This window comes from Plectropomus leopardus, chromosome 23 (genome assembly GCF_026936395.1).
Source record: "Plectropomus leopardus strain MGB_pleo_1.0 chromosome 23, ASM2693639v1, whole genome shotgun sequence".
Classification (NCBI taxonomy): domain Eukaryota; kingdom Metazoa; phylum Chordata; class Actinopteri; order Perciformes; family Serranidae; genus Plectropomus; species Plectropomus leopardus.
In genome coordinates, this window is record NC_142198.1 from 16,473,608 (window position 1) to 16,498,972 (window position 25,365).

The window sequence follows — 25,365 nt, forward strand, 5'->3', positions numbered from 1 at the left end:
AAAGGTCCATAGTTTAAGATTTAGGAGAATTTAGTGGAACCTGTAGGTAAAAACTGCAGATGCAACCAGCTATTAACTGCACCCCCAGACAGAGATCCAAGTTAAGCCCCTGACGTCCTATCCTCAAAACTTCCCAAAATTCTAGAAACACTGAAATCCTAGAAACGTCCTAAAATCTTACAAACATCCTAAAATCCTGGAGATGTTCTGAAATCCTACAGACATCCTGGAAATGTCCTACAAACCTAGAAATGTCCTAAAAACCTAGAAATGTCCTGAAATCCTAGAAATGCCATACAGTCCTAGAAACGTGCTAAAATTATAGAAATGTCCTAAAATCCTAGAAACTTCCCAAAATTCTAGAAATGTCCACAAATCCTACAAACATCCTAAAATCCTGGAGACGCTCTGAAATCCTACAGACGTCCTGGAAATGTCCTAAAAACAAAGAAATGTCCCGAAATCCTAGCAATGTCTTAAAATCCTAGAAATGCCAAACAATCCTAAAAACATGCTAAAATTATAGAAATGTCCTAAAATCCTAGAAACTTCCCAAAATTCTAGAAACGTCCCAAAATTCTAGAAAATATTCTGAAATCCTAGGAATGCCCTATAAATTTTAAAATGTATTTTTAAGTTTAACTTGCCGGAGGCAAATTAATTGTGTTTTAATATTTGACATGCCAATAAGAAAACAAACCTGACTTTAACTCTCAGGGAGAAGAGGCTTATGAAATCTACCATCAGCAGCTGCCACTGTGCATTTCTAAGCACATCCACTCTCCTGCAGTCACTTTAACATCAGGATTTTTCTGGCGATGTCTGTTGCTAGGGCTGCTGGACAAAACACGGTCCGAGAGAGAGAGAGAGAAATGAGCGACAAATGCCTGGAGAGAAAGGAGGCACAACATCAGCCACCATGGAGACCCAGAGAGGAGCCAAAGCTCCCCTCGTCTCCTCTCTGAGCCAAGCCTTTGCTCGCTCTGCCCCCCTTCAAATCTCCCGTGCTGCTTCCCACGGCGTTGGATGGGCATACGTGGATCACCTTGGCTCTCCAAAATAAGGCAAACAAATGAAAGAGCGGCTCAGAAAAGCCTGTTTTCTCTCTCCGTCTCTCAGCAGATCACTTAGGCCTCTTGTCTCCCCAAATCCTCTGTCGTTGATCACTCGACAGCTCAGCCCAGTCCCTTTTTTTTATTTTCAGGCCGCCTATTATTCCCTCCATCATGATCTCACCTCCACTCAGACATCCAGTCTCTCTGCGTAAAAGGTGAGAGCGCTTGACAGAGGTTTTTTGCTAAAAGAGCAGGTGATTCATCACATTCTCAGAAAGATCATGATGCAGTACGTGAAGTACATTAGACTGTGAGTTTTAGTCATCATTATTGATTAGTTCAGCGGTTCATTTTCCGTTAAGGGACCCCTTTCCTGTCATTGACTAAACTGACGACCCCCTGGCTAAGTAACATATATTTATCGACATTTCATATCATATTTATTCCATATTAACAATAACAATACAGAAAGGCTGATAAACTGTACAATTAATCCAAACAGGGAACACAATGACTGCAAGACATTTGTGCAAAAAAAGGCAATCTGAATATATTTGTAGATGCTTATTTCCTGTAATTATTGCATCAGAGATTATTTTCCTGATAGTTTTAGAAAGTTTTACACAAACATACATATTTAATAGCATAAATGTGCTAATTTGCACATCTCAATTTTACATCACTGCAAGTATTTTGCCTTTTGGCCTGCTGGTCTGACAAAACGAGCAGTTTGAAGACGCTACCACTGACTCAAGGAATATGTGAAGTGCTTTTCTCTTTATTCTCAATATTTGTGTTTGTTTTAAAGACAATTTAAAAGTCATATACATGTTTTGTATTCATTCCATACTTAATTTAATGACAACCACGTGCAGTGCAAACTTGAACTTCCAAGAAGTCTAATGCGCAGAACAGAAGGACAAATAGTCTGGATGATAATGAACAATCATGTGCTTCTCGTTTCCTGCCTTGTTCTCTCTCTGTTTATCTATGAAATTTAAACTGTCTCTCCTTCAGCAGCGTTTGCCCCTTAACGTCTCGCGGCGGCTGACAGATAGGCTTTTAGTAGGTTCGCTCAACAGCTGTGAGAGTGACGCATGAAGTCAAATTAGTAATTATCTCGACGAATTGTGTGAATGCACAAAAGAAAGCGCTGTTCAGGTCACATATGTGAGTTTATTCAGCTACATGTAAAAAAGAAAGACCTGAAAGAGGCTCAGACGGTTAAATCGATTGTTTCGATTCAGACAAGCACATGATCACACACACACACACACACACACACACACACACACACACACACACACACACACGCAATCACACACCCCCTAATTGACCTTCAAGCTAGGGTAAATTTATATGTTGGTGCCATTGGCTGAGAGCTGATAGAGATAAATGACTCATGATGGCGAGCTGACTGCAGCTGCACCCAAACATACAAAAAGCTTTTTTCTTTTTTTTTCTTTTATGGCAGCAGCTCCCAAAAATACTCAGCTTTAATAATACATCAGCACCTGCAAGAGATGCACATATTTCCACTTCCTTTTTGCAGCATGAAGTTACATTTGGCAAACATTATCTGCACTTTCTCAACCGTATTTACACAAGAAAGGTTTTTTGTGATACATACACTCTTATCAGCAGCTTAATGCCTTAATCTTGTACTTTTGGCCGCTGAGCAGGTCTGTTGGAGCAACTGGGAGACTTGCTCAAGGGCGCATTTTTTAGTCTATTAAATATTCTCAAAAAAAAAGATCAAATTTACCTATTTTGTTTGACCAGCAGTGCAAAACAAAAATTTGAAGTAATGTCTGGTATGCTACATAGTCCCACGTATGTAGACAGACAAACATCAAAGCCATACGTGATTGCTGAACGTATGATCTCTCCACAGCAGCATCAGTGAGGTCGGCTGTTAATGTCTGATGATAACGCCTGACTCACAGTTGGTGTTCCAGTTAAATCCAAACGTGTTGGATGTGCCGGCATGTCAAGTTCAACCATGCCAAAAAAATATTTTATGGGCTTGGCTTTGTGTTTTGAAACGTTGAAATAAGAAGCGATCTTTCTCAAACCGCTGCCACAAAGTTAGAACAACACTATTATCCAAAATATCATTATATGCTGCACCACTAATGTGCCATCCATGCACCTTTAACAGGACAGGACAAAATGGCTTAAAAATAATATTGCAATATTTTTGGGCTATATCATGATACATGATGCATATCTTGATATTTCAAAATCTCCTCTTTACCACTGTAGACTACTAAAATGCAGAATTATGATATGAATTACAGTTACAACAAAGTAGATAATGTAATATACTAAAGTTACATTAAAAAATTGGTATAATAAAGTTAAATAAAATACGGTATAATTAAGTTAAATAAAGTACTGTTATAATAAAGTCAAATAAAGTACTGTCATTATAAAGTTAAATAAATAAAGTACTGTTATAACAAAGTTAAATAAAGTGCTGCTATAATAAAGTTAAATTAATCATTGTTATAATGAAATAAATCAAAGTAGAACCACAGAGGTGACAATTTATACTCAATGTTCGCAAAATAGTCATTTTATACATCCCATGTTGAACATACCGCAATACATTGAAAATATTCGATGTATCGTCCTCCCCTATGTTTTTTTCCTTTTTTCCGGATTGGCTTATAATAAAAAAGTAATGGGCAAGAAAAACTCTGGTGTTTATTCTGGTATCATGATGGCTTCATTGATGGTTCTTATGTAATCAACACACATAAAATTCAGGGCAATATCAAATAAAATGACCAAAGTCATGTATATATATCGTACGATAAGTCAACAACGTAGTTATCGTGGCAAACCGAAAATTAGTAACCTTAAATCACAAGCCTTCAGCTTCTTCTTCTGTGATGTTTAGCCTAAAATATCTACAGCATCTCTAAATTACCTACTATCTCTGAGTCACACTGATCACGTGGGTTGTGTGTTAAAATAGTTGGAGTAAAGATTAATGTAGTATCAGTGGACCACCCTGAAATGTAATACACACCCTTTGTGTTCAAGTCCTCTGTCTCTATAATGAAACTGATGCTTATGAGAGGAAAATGTTATCCTGCTTCATTAAAATATTATTAGAAAAGTGACTCCATTACCTCAGAGGCTGTGGCTGAAACATTTCTAAATTGTGTCAAACTGTTGCTGTTATGGGCTCAGCTAATGACAGAGATTACAGTGTTGCTGGCTGATTATGCAGATAAATTAAATATGTATTAATAAATAATAGATTAGATGTCCGGACTCCGAGGCTAAAAGGACACTAACTATCTCCTCCTCAGTGCTACAGTGTCGGATTGTGACAGAGCGGATACAAATGAAGCCATGTGGAGTGAATGATTATGAGCCATTATTACAGCAGGCAACAAATTGCTCTGATTAATGTGGAGTCGTTAAAAGGCTAATTGCTGAAGATGTGTGTGTGCATTTGACAACATGGTTCCTTTGGTTGTCTGTGAGAAACGCTCCATCCGATATTTCTGTCAAAATGTTGTTTTTTATATATTCTTTGCATGTGACATTATGTGAGGTGTTATTTTAAGTTATATGCATTTTTGCACTTTTTCTTTGGAAAACAAAAAGTTTCATGTCATTATTGCTACTCGGAAAGCAAAACTTGATTTCAAAACCACTAAGGACGCAGAGAAAACCTTAAAGGTCCAGGTGTCAAAATAAGTTTTCAGTCTGTTCATCTCACTTTAGGCATTTTTATTTCAGAAAAAGTATCTAGTGGACTGAAAAAGCCATTGATTATATTATTCTAGTAGGCTACCAAAAATCCTATTTGTATTTGTAATATGAATTTAGTGAAATACAGTTGTAATCCATGCATTGCTACAATCTTGGCATGCAAAAATCTAGTGATACTATGCTGTATGGATTTGTCTTATATAAGAAGGTTGCACTACTTCCATACTGCATTGTGTCCGAATTCCTACATCACTTAACGATAAACATGTCATTTTTTGGACATTTACTGCAAAAACTCTTGGTTTTAGTAGCTGTTTTCCTGTTGTTCCATATTTATCCATTGCTAGCCTACAGCTATTTTTTTCCAGGAGACCTCCATCATGGTGGTGGCCCCTGTTGCTAGGAGATCTGTGACACAACTGCAGAAAACCTACCCTGTATAAATACACTTTGCGTAGATATTGTGCTTAGCAGCGGGGGGTCGAATGTTACCCCTGTGAACATGTTTATGCTGTTTATTTCCTGCCCCGCTCAGCTCTTCCTCTGCCTGTGGATCTATCGACAAACAGTCCTGATTATGTAACTGTGCGTCGTGGAATGCCAATCACAAACACACACACGCTCTCTCACACACACACTGTGAACTGTCGCCTCTGACTGCACCAGACTGCATGCACATTTGGACGCATTTATGTCACTTCAAAAATCACAGTCACAGAGTGTAAAATTTGCACCACACAGATGAGTTTTAGCGAAGAAAAAAAGATGCATCTGCACATTCTTTCTCACATCCAACCTGAGAAATATGAATGGAGTTTGGGCACCGTGTTTGTCTATAAATAGGGTGTTGTGAAGGCCTGTTTGGACTCGTGGGAACAGACAGGGCATTGTGGTGCTTGGCCTATCTGTATCTGGCCTCTAGCCATTGGGCAACGACTGAGCAGTCCCCCCGCAAACACACACACACACACACACACTTCCACACACTGGCCTAGATGCTAGTGTATGAGCACTGCTGTAATCTCATACACCTACACAGGATAAAATCCATATGCTGTGACCCAGATGCTGTTACGCTCTCATACACCTACACAGACTGTAAAAAAAAATAAAAAATCATATTTTTTAAACACCCAGACTTATATGCACGAGATGCTACAACTGGCCAAGACACTGATAACAATTCAGATGAAAAAACGCACACACAAAAAAAAAACAACATTACTCACATGGTCAGGATTTATTCAGACTAGACTGATCTCAGACACCAACGCAGTGAGAAACATTGTTCCACACTGTCTCAGTCATCAGCTAATGTGCTCCTCTTCACTGTACAGACAGTAAAAATACATCTGAGCTCACACTACAAAAAACATTGCAGTGTACGCCACTGCCAAACAGAGTCATATCAAAATAACGGACCCATCTACAGTAAAGGGCAAAGTTAAAACATACGTGCTTTTATATTTTCATGTGTTTTTATGTTCAGAATTGAATGTGCTCCTTCTGAGCGTACAAACAGTAAAATACATCTTAACTCATGCTACAGACATGGCCGTTAGTGTACACCACTGTCAAACTCACATCAAAATAACTGATGTTTAAACAAAAGTGCTTTTATTTTGTGACATGTTTTATAATAAAAACTAAATGTGTTCCTCTTCATTGTACAGAAATTAAAAATACATCTGAGCTCATTCCACGAATAAAAAAGGGTTGTACTGTACATCACTGCCAAGCGGAGTCTTATAAAAATAACTGACGTTTCAAAGTTGAGCAATGTTTAAACAAAAGAGCTTTTATTTTGTCATGTTTTTATGATCAAAATTGAACGTGCTCCTCCTTACTGTACAGACAGTAAAAATACATCTGTTACAAAACTCCTGCTACAAAAAAAGGGTTGTAGGTGTACTCTACAATGCCAAACGGAGTCAAAAATAACTGATGAATCATCAGTTAAGTCCAACGTTTAAACAAAAGTGCTTTGTGCTATGTCCTCGTGTGTTTTTATGATCAAAATTGAATGTGCTCATTACATTGAATAATGTAAAGAGTAAAAATACATCTGCCCCCATGCAACAAAAAAGTTGTAGTGCATGCCACTGCCAAACGGAGTCAAAAATAACTGACCCATCCTATGTAACAAAGGCACTTTTATATCCTCATGTACTTTTATGTTAAAGAACTGAATGTGCTCATCTTCACTGTACAGACAACTGGGCTCATGTTACAATAAACCCGTTATATTGCACGCCGAACAGAGATATGTCAAAATGACGACCTAAAAATTAAGGGCAACGTTTAAACAAAAGTGCTTTTATATCCTCATGACGAGACTGAATGTCCTTCTATTTACTATACAGACTGTAAACGTACATCTGAGCTCATGCTACAAAAATCTCCTTTGTACTGCACGCCACTGCCAAATCACTGCCAGATCAAAAATGACCGACCTATCTTCAGTTGAGGGGATCTGTTAAACAGAAGTGCTTTTGTATCCTCATGCGTTTCTGTGATCAAAAAAGAAGGTTAATTTCACAAATCAATCAAAACATATTCCCGTTTTTTGCAAAAAACGAATTTATTAACAATCAACGAGAAAATACAGTAAAAATAAACAATAAAAAAATAGTTCTCTGTATGTTTTAGCTGTTGATTGCTGCCTTCATTGCTCTGTCGAAACGACTTTGCATCAGATTTTTCTTCCTCATAAGCTACAAACTGACTAAAATCCCTTTAACACAGCCAAACATGCAGGTGTGAGTGGGAAACAACATTTCAGTTGTGCTTGCCATGCTTTGGTTTCCATCCAAGCAATTCATTTTTAGTAGCCCGTAAGCACAAATTTCAATGTTTGTTTTGCATTCTCGATAGTCTCTAGTGTGACACTGGCCGGGTTTTAACACACTGAGCTGAATCTACTGTCAACAGAGAGGAATCAATGTTTCTATGGCTGCCAACACAGGGGGAAGTGCAACATTAGACAGTGTTATTTACAGTAGCTGCACTCAGTTGGGCCATACAGAACACAACTGAAGCGTGTATAAATAAAGGACAGGAGGGTTTTTCCTCATATATACAACTCATTAACGCATTTAATTTATCTAGATCTGGCTTCTTTTTTTCTTTTTTACATATTGCAATTTATATTGAATTCAGGGCTCACCATCACAATTATTTTTATTATAAAATTACTTTTTGGTCTTTAAAATGTCAGGAAATAGTATAAAAACACAAATCAAAACTATTAGGTGATTTGTGATAATGGGCTTTATAAATAAAATTGAAAACTGAAAAAGGTTCCCACAGGATTTCAGTTGGGTTGCAGTGGTTTTATTAGCAGTAATCGCCAAAGAGCAGCGAATTAACAGTTAACCCTTGACATACTTTACATGAGCTTTGATAACTTAATGTAAAGTGTCTTTGAGTAGCCTGTAAAGCCCTCCATAAATAAAATGTATCATTATCATTATTAATATTAGTACTAATTTGGAGTCGTGTTTGGTCAGATTATGTTTGGAAGTCCAATATTCACTCTCTTTTCAACTCTATTTTGGTCTCCACCAACCCCTAAGAAAGATTCTGGCTCTTAAGCTCCTAAACGCTCAAATGTATTTACCTGCTTTTTTCTGTTTGGTGTTTGGCAGGTATTGTAGACTGGGTTTAACGGAGAAGTTTTCACCTAAATCCACTGCCTCCTAATGCTGGAAACAAGGGTAATAAAAGTCAAATTTACAGGCCCGAATATATGACAAAACAAGCCAAAAGACAATGATTTGCCTCATCGGGCCGAGGGGAACTGCAGACTTAACTGATAATTCGATGAGTTTTTTCACTATGAGCAAAACTAGCACATTACAAACGGTCATTTGATCCATTTTTAATCTAAAAGTCTGATTATTGCACCTTTAAGAATGTACTTCATCCTCTCATTTGGTTCAAAATCATCGATGTTCATGTTTGTCGACAGCATACTAATAAAAGAGGCTATCAGTCCTCCACTGCCATTAACGAGCAGCGACATTCAAACTGAGAAGTAAACAAAACTTTAACTCTGAAGAGGCAATTACACCCACAGACATGAGCAATAGCTCTAGCGCACCATCAGCGCCAAAACACCATCAAACACCATAACACAGTCCACTTACTGCAACAATACTTCACATTTAATCAGCGGCTTGGCCCCGCAGCTACACGGAGACGGAGCGCTCTTAACACAACGTTGACGGGTCTGTATGAATCCAACAGCTGGCGTGCACTCAGAGAGGAGATCATTTCAGTGCCAACACCTCAACATAAGGACAGAGACTATTTCTGAGCGGTCGAGATGACAACAGCATTTGATTCCCTGATATTCTGGGACCTGAATCCACCTCCAATAATAGCTGTTTACTGGCCTAGTTTGCTGCATATCCACATATTCATCTACCTTTCAACAGTGTTACCAGTGACCAATGTCTCATAGCAGCTATCAGACCTGAGAGCCATGCAATCTAAACTGATACAGTGTGCAGAACATTTATCATCATAGCTCATTTAAAGTCAGGAAATTAACCTCCTCTGTCAACATTTTCATATAATAAAGTGTTTTATTGTCACTGAATTGTTTTATAGGTACTGACTCATAACTTGAGCAATAACATGCTTTTATTTTACATCAATATATTTTATTTTACATTAATACTCATAAATTAAGAGATTTCAAATAGGGGTTGACATATTATTGGCCTAGCCGATTTTTGGGGCCGATATTTGGCATTTCAAGGATTAACTGTATTGAAATTTTATTTTAATGATCGCCAATAAAATTAATTAATCAAAAAGTGCAAAGAAACTATCAGCATGGGAGGAACTTCTACTTTTCTAAAACCTTAGGGAGCTTTTTTTTAATTGATTGTTTTTTTATTTAAATTTTCCCTTGACTTTATGAAAAATAAGTTGCTGGGGACTTGCTGTAGATGATATTAAAAATTTCAGTTTTGAGTAAACATTTGCTAAAGATGTTTAAACAAAGTTTTGTGTTGGAGTTTGTTATATTCAAAATTCTAAATACTGACAGAAAGATTTTCATTTTTATTGTAAATGCATATTGGTTCCAAATACTGGTTATCAGTCTCACTAACTATTAATAATCAGTATCAGTATCGACCCTGAAAAACCAATATCGGTTGACCTGTCGCGTCAGATTTGAAACAAACTCCCCATATGTTTCTCTAACATTGAAGGTCAGATATAAACTATGATAATACCTCACCACTGTACAACCCAAACAGGTCAAGCATATCGTCTTTCCTCTACAGTCAACAGTGATGGATTAGCAAACACTGCGGGAGTAAATGTTAACATTGGTAGAGTCAACATGCAAGGTGACAGACTGAATACGCTCGAGTAAGTTTCCCTCAACAGCCCAATGGAAGTGCATTTATGCTTTCGGCAAATGGAGCAAATATGCAATTGCAATGTTTAACATTAACAGCACCTCTGGTAAGTTGTCCTATTTCTTAACAGCCACAGTTGCCATTTTCTCCACTCTTTAGTGTCATTCCCCCCTCATACTTTGTACATTTTGGAAATGATCACTTGACGTTTCACTGCTGTGACAAAACTATTGAAATAATTATGATAATAACAATAAATTTTATTTATTTAGCATCATTTAGCAGCAAAAAGAATTACAAAAGAAACTAGAATTATCGCCTCACTGTTGTATGCCTCTGTGATACAGTCAAGTGGCAGTTACAGTATACACCAATGTGTGTCAAAACTCAAGTATAGCTATGGCAGTGGACAATGCTTCAAATATGGATGTTGCTTCAAAGAAGCTACAAATTCTAAAATATGGATGCTTTACACACATCTTCCTCCTGACAACACAGAGGATTTATAAAATCAGCACAGTTTCTGAACAAAGGCATAAAAAGGCAGAAAGTTAGTGTAACATTACCCCCTGACCATAATGTCAATTACACAACAATACCTTGTTAAAGTTTGCCATCGTTGGCTAACCATAGCAAAGGCTGTACCAGATCAACTAAGGCTGTACACTCCAAGTGTACTGAACTGAGCAAAGGTATATTTTAGTGCTTATGAAAGCAACTTTTCATTTGTAAGAGGAGCTTTGGGCCTTTTCCTTTTTTCAAACATAAATAGTCAAGCCTTAAAGTCATCCTATGAGCACGAGAGTTTATAATTTCAGCATCAACAAACGCTGGAAATTGTGCCTCATGCTACATGAGTCACAGCACCCCGTTGGGAACCCTGTGGACCTTTGAGTTGCCTCTACCTGGAGTGCAAAAGGTCAAACTGTCACTGACAATCCAAATGAACACAGGCGATGTCCAATGATGGTACAACCAGTCTGTAATGAGGTCACGTTGGTCAATAGCCACCATGGCAACACGTTCAGTAGTGCAGAGACAATGAAACACGGGGTCAACAACCACAGCCAGCACCATAGATAGCTGTTAAAATGACTAATACAAAACTTTAGCTATTAAGTCATTATCTACAGATGTTTCTGTTTGGTCAGTGAGTTCAGAAATGCGTTCAAGCTCCTCCCGAAGAGACTGAGCTGCCACAGTTTAATGATGTCAACGAGTTGATCTTGGATTATTAGTCTGGCCAGAACACAAACACTCGGGGATCCAGCGTCAGACCACAGGCCAACTGTTACAGCTGAAGAGTTTATTTTCCATCCTGACAGATGCATATGCCACGACTCCACGAAAACTCACCGCTGTCACATTCTGACAGACCGGCTCATTCAGGGTAACAGTTTCCTAACTACAGCGTGGGCCCGCTGGAAGATAATTAGCAGCTTTTGGCAGTTTTAAAGTGGATGTAGATGTCACCCATCAGTCCGACAATGAATGACAGCAGCCGTTTAAATCTTGTACCAAGCCTTAAAAGGACATTTTGGCAGTGTAATAACACAAAATCCCTCACCCTGTTGCAATAATGCTGGATTTTAAGTTCCATTGATTCATCTTTTGCTTATTTGTTCAATTGTTTAGTTCATTAAAATGTCAATTAATATTGTTAAAATATTTGTGTTTGAATGTCTTAATAAGTCTGATCAACAATGCAAAACCACAAAGTTTTTCCAATTTACGATGATGTGAATCAAGCAGCATTCATTCTTATATTTTCTTCATGCTACTGAGTCCATATGAAGAACAGGCGTCTTACACAAGATTGCTTCTGCAGCTCAACATCTGGACAGCATAATCAAATTAAAACAAAACATGCACAGCGGAACAATGTGTTCTCCTGACCTCTATAAATAACCCACAATTTGCAATCTATGATGCTGGTACAGATTTGGAAGGAAAGCCTTTTAAGTCTACAACAATGTCTTCCCACCAACACGAGCAGCTCACACACATTAAAGACAAGATCTGCATGTTTAGTCAGCGTCAGGGATGTAGCCAAGTTTTTACAAGAAGCAAAATCAAGTCATCTTGAGTAAAAAACTATAAAGTAATTAAACCCTGCAATCAGAGTTGTACTTGAAAGCACATCCTTAATGTAGAAACATGCATGTAAGGTTTCAAAGTGTTCAGAGTGTTGAATTATTCATTTGTTAAGGTGTAAGCAGGGTTTTAATGCAGTAACAGGTCCTTATGGTGCTATATTACTCCACAAATAGCAGGGTGGTTTGGACTAGTACACAGTGGTATCTTGATATCTGCCTCTGGCATTTCGACATCCATCTTCAATACAATAGAGGTGACTGGAATTTTGTTTGTGCTGCAAAGAGCATTTAAAGCTAAGGTCAGACATGAGCGAAAGTAACATTTCACCTCCCTTTCACTTCCATTTAATGTGAGCAAAAAGGCAAATAAAACATTTGCTTCCAGTGGCAAAGCAAGTTTGCACTCAGTCCAATTCATTTAAGTGAACTTTGACTGGAAAAGTCGCGGCTTCAACCCAGAACAAAGACGTATACGGAGGAGACGTATATTCTTGCCGATATTGTTTGACATTTGCCATAAAAAATACAAACTGCCTCACATTAGAGATGCTGCCACGCTCGACATGTGTCAGGAGACAGGCATCGTACGTAAGACGATAGAAAATGTGCATATAAACAAAGCGGGAACCTTTTTTAATGCCACTTGGAAGAAAATATTACAGACTTATTTTACAGAAGCCAATGCTGGAGGAAAATAACATGTTCTGACATGAATAAGCATTATTAAAATACTTTTGAAAGATGGATTTAAAACATTTTGATGCCAATTAAGGCCTTATTTTACACTGATGGGTGCAATGCCTGTTAAGACTTTTCAAGGATCCACAGGTACCCTTATCTCTGCTGCCCACATTCAGCATAAATATCTCCTCAGCAGGTGATGGTCACTCGCTGTGTTCACTCATGTGCCACGATATCCCAAAACTGGTGTGACCAATTAAACTTTACGCATAGGAACTACTGTCGCGCAAGAAATATTCCCAAATAAAACAGTACACAGTGAGTGACCATGGCAGTTTCGGAAAAAACACTCCACTAAACGAGATTTTTAAATATCATTCTTTGGTGTTCTGAGCAGCACAAATGAAATTCCATCCACCTCCATCGCATTGTTATTGCACTACCACAAAATCTCAGCTAAAACCCAAACTATGCATATGTGTGTACTGAAATTTAGGTGAGCTGACCCTTTAATATCCCACTAAAAAACAGCATTTACCAGAAGTCAAGTTTTTCAATCTGTGGTCACTCATTCTGGTCTGATACTGAAAAGTCATCTGAGATAAACAGCCAATAAATTATGAACACAGGGCTACTCACACCACACCCACCAGCATTTCCAACAAAGAAACACAAACAGGACACTCTGTGCGCGTGTGACTGCATTTCTGTATCTCAGCACACTATCATTTCTGACATAGCTCTTGGAGAGCCTGTGCGCGCGTGCGTCCTTTTGCATTTATACATCTGAATGCAAGATCCTGGAACAATGTCTACTTCTGAAGAGCCTGTCTGCACTCGTGTGTGTATGTGTGCGCGTGTGTGTGTGTGTGTGTGTGTGCGTGCGTGTTATCAGCAGGGGCTCCACTTCACTCAAGGAGCAGTGAGGCCGCGAGTCTCCAAATGCGGTATGACTCACAGAATCTGCGCGCGCGCTTTGCTTGAGTGCGTGCGTGCATGCATGCAGCACAGTGAAAACCTGTCTGTGGAGCTCTGTGTGTGTGTGTGTGTGTGTGTGTGTGTGTGTGTGTGTGTGTGTGTGTGTGTGTGTGTGTGTGTGTCCTTGGTCTGGCACGACACACTCAAGCAAAATATTTCCCCTCGCGCACCAAGCTATAAGATATTCCATAAGGGAGACTCTTACGAAACGGATCTTTTTAGAGCTTTGCTGCGTTTTTTTTCTCAAATTCTCTTATTTTTATGTTTTTTATCCGAGCCAGCACAGGGCCAGTGAACGTACACACAAGGGACACACCTCCATTTGACATTGACACACATTATATCCCCTCCTCTGGCGCGCCAAGTGCCATAACAACCCCCTCGACCCTCCCCAAACTAACCACCTACTCCTCTCACAAAGAGACAAAAACAACCTCTCTATCGCCATAATCAAAACTATTTAACCATGAAATCGCCACTGCTGCAGCTATAGGGGCACCCGTTTAAAACACCACAAAGGATGATGATGCTGTTGGCTGAAAGACAAGATTGGGGAGGGATGGATGGATGGAAGAGGAGGGTTCATATAAGATCCAAGTTCATGCGTCAATATTGGCCTATATTCTGTCTGCAGGACACCCAGGCATGCCATTTGAGCTGTCATGCCTGGGTCGGTTGATATAGGGGGAGGTGGGGGAGAGGAACAAAGAGCCGCTGGCTATGCCACATGTGCGCGTCAATAACACGCACTCTCTCTATCGCACAAGCACTCTAATCAAGATCTCAAGCACGCAAAATTTAATTTAAATAGTTTAAAAATGGTGCTGGCAAACACATATTTAAGAACTGATGTCTTGCAGGGGGGTTTTCTTTCTGTCTTTCTTTTTTTGTGCCAAGCAGCGTGTTTCTGGATTCAATCAAGGAGGAAAACACAGGGGGGCACTGATTACTTTGACATCGGTTTGCATAATGCAAACACGCTGCATTCATGCACATTTCTTACACCAAATTCCCCCCAGAAAAACAAATTTTTCTCTCGTTTTATTGCCTTGTTGCACGACTGTTGCATGAACAATGACAAATCTGCACAGGCTACTCCCTGACTTTCTCCACTAGGACATAAAGAACACTTAAAAAAAAATAAATAAATCACAGCCCACTTTTGCTATTAGAATAACAACGCAATAAAAAATAGACTCACCTTTTAATAAGCAAATGGGAGACAAAAAAATCTTCACAAAAAAGCAAGGACTTCTAAAGAAAATATATTATATGGCAAGTCTCGCTCTCCACTTGCGCAATGCCTTCTCGCTCTCTTTCCAACCTGCTCCTCCAATCTTCCCGCTAATCTCCTGTTATTTCACTTTTTGCCTCCACCTCCTTTATTTTCCGCTGTTCCCTCTTACTCAGTTTCCCCCCAGTGTTGTTTTTTCTCCTTTCTCCAGCAGGAGGAAAATTCAGAACACAGAAAAAATATGGAGCGGTCAATCAATAGGCAAGATGTAGACACGGAGTTTTAGGGGTGATGAATAAGTTCTCTGCCAAATAAATCACCAACATATGCAAATAAACTTCGGTTTTTTAAATCAAAATAAGCAGAAGGTATTTTTGATACACAATGAGACAGCTGCTGCCTGGACCCGACTATATGCTGGCGGATATAAGGAGAAAATAACGTGTTTCTGTTTCTGGCTCCCCCTCCATCTAGCATTCCTTTGGTACGGTCCACCCTTGATGAGCTTGTGGAACTGAGCCGAACGCGCGAGCATTCCCGCCTGGGCCCGAGCCAGCAGGTAAATAAACACACCTGGAGTCAAAACGCGGTCACGAAGGGGGACAGGAGGGGGACGCTTCCACTTCAAGGGCTCAAACAATGTGACCTCCATCCTGAGGAGGTCCAAACCTCGGCTCAGTCTCCTCCAGAGGGTCACTGAAGGGGGGCCTGTAGGTCTCCATGTCCTCTGGAGGAATCCGTCACTAACTGTTTTGCCAAGTTGTCACTGAAAAATGCTTGTAAAATAAATCATTAAAGACTGGGGGAAGCTGTTTAACAATTAAACAAAAATAAAATCTACGACATAAGAATTTTAAAAGAGAAAATGTTACTGTAAATTGACAACAAAGTGTGCACAGAGTGTATGATTAATTGAACTGTTAGCATGGCTGGATTAAACAATTTTGGGGTCCTAGGGCAAAAAATAGTTTTCGGACCCCACTTGAGCCCCCCAACTCCCAGTTCACATTAGATTTCTACTAATTTGCACCCCACAAATGATGTTACATATATACTTAAAAGAATGAGTAGTGAAATATACATAAAGTACATAAAAGTCACTGAGTTTAGGTTTAGGAAAGTAAAGTTAAAATGGTTAGGTTTAGGAAAAGAAACTTGTTTTGAAATTGTTTGGAGTTGGCAACTAAAACTACGAAGGATAAAAAAAACTAAAAAGTGAATTAACTCATTTTTGTCTAAAGACTCAGACTAAATCTAAAGTGGCTATCCAAATTAACACTGGCATGTGAGTACATTATAAAATTAAATAATATCAGCTTTAAAATTAGATTTTGACTCACACCCCCTCTACAAGATGCAGGCGCAATATTACACAAATAAGGACCTAGTTTAGTTAATATTGTAACTGATGTGACGTTGTTTATATACGGACATTTTATTGTGATTTAACCATTTGAAACCTGAGAAAACTGGCCTTTTTAAGAGCATACAAAGGCAATGGGCAACTTTAGAGGAAATGACCCAAAGTATTAGCAAGAAATTAGTAAAAGTTGAAAGAAAATTTCCTAAAAATTAGCAGAAAATAAACAAATACAAACAAGAAAAAGTTCTTAAATACCATGTAAATGTATTTATGTAACATAGTTTTAAGTATATGATTATAATAAGCATATCGACCTCTGTTGATATTTTTCCCTAGTTTGTTTTTTTTTTTATAATTTTCAAATAATTTTCTCTGACTTTCTCTCTTTTTTCAGGTCATTCCTCTTACAATCCTTTGTTAATTTCTTGCAATTTGTGGGATAATTCTTGTCAAGTTGCTGATTGCCTTGTTTTCAAAGGAATAAAACCAATTCGCCTCAGTTTCAACAGTTTTAATGGTTGTGAAAGGCGCCTAAACACTGCACAAGAAAACTGATGTTGATCCGTGTTTCAAATAGTTCATGTTGTATAAAAGATATTAGTTGATTATAATAATTTTGGTATGTATAAACACTTTCTATAAACATAGAAGACTATCTTCTCCTTTCTGTGTCTTTACCAGCTCCCTCAGCCTTTGATGATACCCTTTCCATTTTAAGCGTGAAGTACTTGCATAATTCTGTTTTCTATGCCGGGATACAGAATGAGCTCTTTTATACGGGAGCTGAGGGAAAAATAAACACGACACATGTAATCCCAGCTGAGACTGTACTGCACTGTACTCCAAACGCAGAGCGGAGCTGCTGAGAAGCAGAACATCACTCATCAGCTCTGCGGTTATGTAAGTCAGGTCATAGTTTCCCCAAGTGACACACATAGACTCTCATTTGTTTTGCCATCGGATGACCACACTGTTTCCTGTATGCGCTTCTTGGCTGAGTGAAATATTCCTTTAGGCATTTATAATGACGCATTTACTATAGCGGCGTTTAATCCAAACATTATACTATAACCATTTGAACTGTTAGGATTTTGCAGGAAAGCTGTTTAACTGTCTGAAGCTTAGATTGTCATCAGTTTTCTTGTGCTGCATTTAGGTGCCTTTTACAAGCTGTTTAACCCTTTGAAACCTGCAGCAACTTATTTGATTCCTTCTAAAACATGGAGGAAAAAGTAGTGAGCTACTTGGCAAGAAATGTGCCACAAATTGAAAGAAATTAGAAAAAAGGCGGCAAGAAAAAGACCTGATAAAAAGGGGGGAATTAAAAAAAGAGGATATATTTCCGTAAAACTATAATAATATATAATAATAATAATATATACTAATAATAATATAAAATATTTTTATTATTAAAAAAACAATTTACCCAAGGTTTAAAGGGTTTAATGCTACAAATGATCATTTCAAATTTTCCAGTCTTTCCAGTCAAGTGTGGGGAAAAAATCTAGTTTTTTGCAGAAGTCTGATTTGGAATAAACTCCCTCAGTATGTTATCTGCATCATAGTTGGCGGTTCAGAATCTCTCTGGGGCCCTAAATTAACCACCTTACATAATAACCCTGCAGCCCGTGCCTCTGTCATGTTTCGGTGAGCCAGATATTTGTTCCAACCGAGCACACTGACGCGCATTTAAACTGTGTCACTATTCAATCCAAGTCTACAAATACAGTGCAAACGCCTTTGATGTGTCACTGGATTAAAACTCCAACACATGCTCAAAGTTTGCAGAAGAAGGCATGAGGTCAGTGGTTAAAAAACTCTTTCCATTCATCTGCCTCCTGAGTGATTTGTTTCATTATTCGCTCCATTAAAAGCAGAAACGGTATGCATAGAAAGAATTAGCAGCCGTGCACTGCAGCAACTGCTTCGACAGTTGCCGTTATATATCAGCGGTCATTCCTTATCTTGGCCCACCAGCTGTGCAGCCCGGCTGGATTAAAGGGCTTTCAGGTGACGTAACGCACCCTCTGGCGGCCACACTCGAGGTCCAGCATAAGCTGTGATTGTCTGATTGCTGTTGTAGACATGACAAGACATGACTCATCATCCTCAACAGAACGGCATGGGTGAGTTTGGTGGTGATTTTGACTGAAAAAAAGTCACATTACTCAACGCAGATGTCAAATCAGTTTTGGTAGCTTGGTAGCTACATGTAGCTTTTCACAGAGTCGTTACAATAATCACATATTTAATATACCTCCTATGCACATGCTATTTTATGTATAGGAATCTCCTATTTTAACTTTAGAACTATATGTTTCCTTAATTTAAAAAAATCCAAGCATTTTAAACAGTGAGTTAAGAGTATTCATCAAAAAATTACCAAATCATGTAAGTTTCATTTGCTTACATAGTGATTAACACCCGTAATGCCAATTTCCACACCAAAATTATTTGATTTTTAACCATCAGTACATCATGGTTACTAAGGGCGCTACTAATAACTGCTAAAAACACAAGAACATGGTCAAAGCCGGCGCCAAAGCCCCAGCAATTCATAAGAAACCCAAAAAAATAGTTATAAATTTGTTAAAAACTATAAAACTTACTGGTAGAAAACTAGCAATTGATTTGAACTTTAGAGAAAAGTGAAATTGGCCAACATGTTTACTTCTGTTGTTATTTTTAAAAAAATATATATATAATTAACACGGGGGTCCAACTTATGTGATGTTTCTGCTGTGCTTATTTTATGACCTGTGAACTCTGAACTGAAATCTACCGGATTCACAGAAACCTGTCCTGCAAAATAAAAGGACTGTTTCTGAGTCTGGTAATGTTTAGATAATGGCAAGGAATGTTTGAGGTGAAAAGGCTGAAACATTTTGAATATAGCACACACTTAAACTGTTTTTTGTTTTTGGTGGGCGTTTTTTTTAGGTGGCTCAAACCAAACAAACTGTGGCAGCACTTGCTCTGCCATTTCTTACTGACAAAGGCATAGCCATAAACGACCTATAAAACAAAAATAAAAGTGTTTCCTTCACAGTTTTCAGCAAAATATGGCTTTTTTGAATCGCCTGAAATACCATCTCATGCGAGCATAAAAACTTTTTTGCAATAAATGGGAGTTTTTTCAAAATTGACGTTTCCTTTAGGCGTATTTTATATCAGCAATTTCAATTTACTCAATTTGAGAGTTAACGGAAAACCTGCCTAGTGATGTGAAATGTGAAATTTAGACCAGCTTATCTCTGCCTCCTCACATCTATCTCCGGTCCCATCAAACAGCTTCAGCCACATTTCTCAAAACCACAAGGGTGCTGTGCTATCATCGCCGGACAGCTGACACAAGATATGTGAACTCTGTGTGACCCGAAACAACCTCAAACTTCAAATCAATCCCGGGCCAAGGCTACTGTGAGAAATCACTGTGACACAGCAGGAGGCAGTGATGGAGCATCTGAGCTCTGCCAACCAATACGTCTGCCTCCGAGGTCACGACAGGTCGAGTGTTTGATGAAAAGTCGGCCTCTCTACTATATCTACCAAACCTGAAAATAAAATGTGTGTGTGGCCTCGAGTTAGCCAGCGCTGGAACAAACACACAAATACCTTCAAGTGTAAACATGTCATTTAGAGGTGCAGAGAACTTTGTTTTGTACCGCTGCCAATAAAAAGGTTTGGGGGAATAAATTGTGGCCGTGCACGTACTGTGGCACTTCACAAAAACAAAACAAATCATGTGACACACACAGAACAATCAGCCTGGAAACGCCTGTGTTGTTTTTTTGATAAAATACTGACTGCCGAGACACAAAGACGAGCCAACAGCTACACGTCAAGCAGGATGTGACATTACGGAGCGCTCTACTGGCAATATTAGGATCACCCGATTGCAACTGAGTCCTCTAACATTTGAAATTCTGAGCTTTTGCTTTGAAAAACAATATCTCAGTTGGACTTGACATCGTGCAGGATGCAGCTGCCGCCCACCTGTCCATTATAATCAAGTGTACCCGACGTCTGAAACAAATACCAGCCTGTGGGGTGTAATTCACTTTGGTGCTATTAAAATGATGAGATGTGAGCTTAATCATAACTGAACCTCAGAAATGGAACCATTGGAGTTTTTGGTAGCCAGTCATGTGATCAACCACAGGAGCAAGTATCCGTCACATGATTTATTTCTGCACAAATCCAGCAGTCAGTGGCTGTATTGAATTAATTCAAATATTTTTATCACCTCATTTACTGCTCATTCGCTGTCATGAGATCCAATTTGCTCACAGCTCAAGATTTTAAAACTACTCAATACTCCCCTAAGACACTTTTGCCACTCAGTAACTACTCATACGCACAGCAATTTGGGGTTTAGTATCTTGCCCAAGGACACTTTGATACGTTGACTGGAGGAGCCGGGGATCGTACGGCCAAACTTCCGATTAGAGGACGACCCTCTTTACGTCTGAGCCTCAGCCGCCCCTTTAGGTGCCAAAAGCTTCACTGTGTTCACCAGCTAGTCAGTAATGTTGTCTTTTTAGAAAAAATTCAACCAAAAATGGCTATATCCAAAAACAATGCTGATATGAGTGGTGAGAGTCAATGAAAACAGTAAAGTTTGGGGCCAAAATAATCAGCCACAAAATGCTATAATGGTCCAAAGAGCTAACACAGTGGTAGAGTTATTCGTTAACATTAGAGCGACACCTTCTATTTGATCATGTGTTTAATTCTTTATATAAAAATACTGATTACAGCAGCGTTAATAAATACAGAGGTCAGAAATGACCCCGCCAGTCACAATGAAACTGCTATATCGAGGTAATTATTGAATGTAAATAAAGAAAAATGGCTTAAATATTAAGTCCTTTAAATTTAACTTGTCTCGAGTCTTCTTCACACAGTCACTGGCAGTTCAAAATCGGTGAAGTCCGACTTCCTGTTCCACACCACAATCAGCAGCACTCTCAGACTGAGGGTGGCGATCACCTTCATCATCATCATCAGCTCCTCTTCATGCTCTTGTCCAATGTTGTGTTTTTCAGGTTAATTATTACAGACTGGAAGATGTCAGACCAGTACCATTACTTTGAAATATCTCATATTCCTTTTAAAGTGACAGGAAGAACAACCGGCAACATCCAGGCCTTTGATCCTTTGAGTTTCCAGGTTTTAGAGGTCCAATCAAATGTCTTTATCATTCTTTGTCAAGTCCCAAAACTCTGCTGGCTGCCAGTCTTTGTCTCCTTTTGGACAGCCCTACGAGTATGGGTCTGAGTCAGCTCCTCTTCAGCATTTTTGTCTTCCTTAGCTGTTGATGTTTTGCAAAAAGCTTTGTGAATAAAGATGCTTTGATCTGCCTGCTTGTTCTCCGTTTCCTCCTCTTCTCTCGATGACTTCAAGTCAGACTGGATAATGTGCTGCAGCTCCAGTTGGTCACTGGTGGACCTCTTAAGCCAAACCAGGCTCCTTTTAATCACTGTAGTTGACCCTCATGACCCATCTACCCTTTTTTACCCTCCACAGTGGCCCTCCTGCAGGCAGCAGTCCCCAGAGGTTACTGCTGATTGAAGGAGGGAAAAAAAAGAGTGGAAAAACAAAACTTGATGCTAAAGACCCAAAGCCAGTCTGGCATTCTTTCTGTTTTCCAAATTATGAGTTAAGTCTTGCTAAATGCATATAACAGCTTACACATGGCCGGGGAATGTCATACTTTGCAGTAAAAATAGAAACAGATTCAAGGAGAATTCTTCTGTTTTTCTAACATTTTTATTTTATGCAATTAATCTTAGCACTTTTATTTCAACTTTTGCAACATTTCACACAAACTCTTCTTTTTAAGGTGATAAAAATACCCTGAACCTGGCCAAAAAAACACTGAGTGAGTCACAAAAGATGCACTAACATTTGAAATGATTTTATCTGTTTCGCGTTATGTGCTCTGGATTCTGTTGTCACAGTTTTATGCTTTTTCCTCTCATATTAATCCTGTACCCTTTTAGCTGCATGTCACTGCTGCTCCACAATCCTCTCACACAGACACACTACAACACAACATTTGCTTTTCAGGCGCTGAGCTGACACACTTATCCAGAGTGATTAACGGCGTCCACATTTACAGACCCACATTTAAGCGAGGCCGCACCCGTACTCACACCATACTCTGATTATGTCGGTGAGATTACGCTCTCAGCCAAAATGAGAAAATGAGAGAGCGTAATTGCAGTAACATACTGTTGCTGTCAGACAACTTGTGAGTTTTAGCTTAAACAGAGGGATTTAAGATTAAGGGAAATGCAAAACTCTTTGGTGCATAAGAGCTATTCAAAACGCCACAGAAAAAGCATAAGTACCGATCAGAACTTGCACTTTATGATCTGATCTAATCCTTATCATATGGGAAGCCTCACTTCACAGAATCATTCACGCACCTTGTGATTAAGCTGGAAATGGACACGGACGCAGCCAAAGAGAAGGACAATAATTGATTGCTCAAGGACACTTTGACTTGGCACATTCAGCTCTGATAGACGCCTTCTCCTCTTCTCTGAGTGATCTTGTGACCTGATAGTAATTTGATGAGGACACTGTGCACCACTAACACATGGCAAAGGCTACGGACTCCTCTCACTCTATTATTACCCTTGAATGTTAAACACTTTGTCTTCAAGTCTTGAAACTAAATTATCTGATACAAAAAAGAAAATAAAGACGGAGTAGTTGTGCATCGTAGAGCACAAGTGGCTTTCATTTATGCAGATAGCAATGAACAGAAAATAATGTTTCAACTGCTTCCTTATGTAACAGGGTGAATTTGCAGTGAATTACTCATGTGACCTAAATGTTACAAGTTGTCTTCTGTTTTTGTGATTTGCACTCGGGATGGGCATGAATACTAAATTACTCAATATGGATGTTAGTATTCCGAATGTATAGTAACGTAGTACGTAGAGTAACTGTTTCCCAGCCTTTCACATGTGAACTTTTTATTAGGATTGACTCAGTATTATGTCAGTCTGTTCAGTACCAAAAATTTGATGAATTGTTTTTTCCACATCAAGTTTTAAAGTTTAATATGACGTATTAATGTAATATAGTAAACTAACTGTGCTATTGACAGATCTGAAATGTGCAACATTTCTTGCAGACACTAGATATCACAACAAAAAGCCAGAGACTGTGTTGTATTAAGTTGCTGTGAGTTGTTTGGAAGTTTGAGCGGGGCTCAGTGGGATGTTCAGCGTGACAGCAGCCTTCATGTAATACAGTAAACAAGCTAACAGCGCTAACTATGAATCAAACATGTGCAACATTTTCTCCTGATACTAGATATCAAACAAAAGCCAGAGGCTTTGTCATATTAACTTGCTATGAGCTGTAAATTCACCACTTTTTCTCTCTCTGTTCTGCTGTCTGCATGTCTGCAGCTGCTTGAATCAAAGAGTAGCATTAAAGACAAGAGCGCTCACTCCGCAGCAAACTCTGGGGACCAATAACCCCCAAAAGCACACTGCACAGTACAATGACTAGCAAAAGGAAAACCCTGCAAAAAAAAACGACCGCTTGACTTGATGCAATATTAGTCAACTAAGTGGTCTCAACTGAGGATTCAAACCTCTGACTTTCAAGGGGCAGCCATAATGACATCACCGCTCACCTAACTCCTACCTCGCCACATTAAATAAGGAAAACAAAGATGCGAAACAAACTGAAACACTACATTTGGCTTGTATCAATAATAATAAATATTAAAGTCAAAGTAATTGACATGTTGTGCATAAATCTCCATGCATGCTCGTAGCTTGCACGCCGTCCACGCAGCCTGGGCCAAAGTGTCTAAACACAAGTATAAACAAAGCTTTGGGTCTGTATAAATCTGCCTACCACTGCTGAGACTCTCTCTCTCTCTCTCTCTCTCTCTCTCTCTCTCTCTCTCTCTCTCTCTCTCTCTCTCTCTCTCTCACACACACACACACACACACACACACACACACTGCTATGCACAATCTTGACTGCATCCTTATCAAGTCTTGATGAAGGACAAGTGGATTTGTTTGATGCTGAAAATCAAAAGCACATCAGAAATAGCTCCACCGTAGAGTGCGGCGTAGACGTCCTCTTTAGCCGCATCCAAAGAGGCTTTGGTGAGAGCTGATGTTTGTGACAGGAAGCGGAGGGGGAAGGGAGGAAGAAAGAGATGAAGACAAAGGGGGGAAAACAAGTAAAAGTTACTGCATCTCTTCAGGGATTACAGTAGTCCACTGTTACTGTCAGTGTGGGTCTTTATTGCAGCAGGAATTCATGCGTGTGTTTGTGTCTGTGATTTGAGACAGCTGCAGAAAGAGGGGGGTCTTGCAGATTTATTTTCCTGTGGCGGTGGAAAAAGGGGGTGTGTCCCTTCACGCGATTGGCCCAGTGGACCGATTCCAGTGTAAGTGACATCACAACTTCGTACCTGACCTACTTAAAGTGGCCGTGACGTCACAGCTGTCTCTTTCACTCTGTCTCTCTTTTTTCCTTTGCCCTTCCTCCCTCTCTTATACAACTCATTTCTCTCTGCCTCTTTTCGTCTCTGTTCCTCATCCCTTGTCTTTCCGACCCTTTTTTTTTAAACATTTATCGTCTACTTTTCTTTCTTTTTTCCCATCATACAGACGCAAACACACAGACATAGAGTTAAACAGGAGAGAGCGACAGAGGGAGGAGAGGGAGCAAGGAGGTAGAATCATCAACCGATGCCAATAACCCAATTTCAACAGATTAAAGCTATATCGATGAATATTAATGTGCTGGAAAGCAGCACTGGCCCCTACGACATGACAAAACGGGAAGACAAGCCTCGACC

General features: G+C 39.2%; 1 protein-coding gene across 1 annotated transcript in view; it reads right to left on the bottom strand.

Annotated features, from left to right (window-relative positions):
• The window catches only part of ndrg2 (NDRG family member 2), a 34,909-nt gene extending 19,487 nt beyond the window's left edge, over nucleotides 1-15,422 (bottom strand). The window contains exon 1 of the mRNA XM_042511899.2: nucleotides 15,122-15,422. The gene's annotated coding sequence lies outside the window, so the exon portion shown is untranslated. The remainder of the gene's footprint in view (nucleotides 1-15,121) is intronic.
• Nucleotides 15,423-25,365: the final 9,943 nt, after the last annotated feature.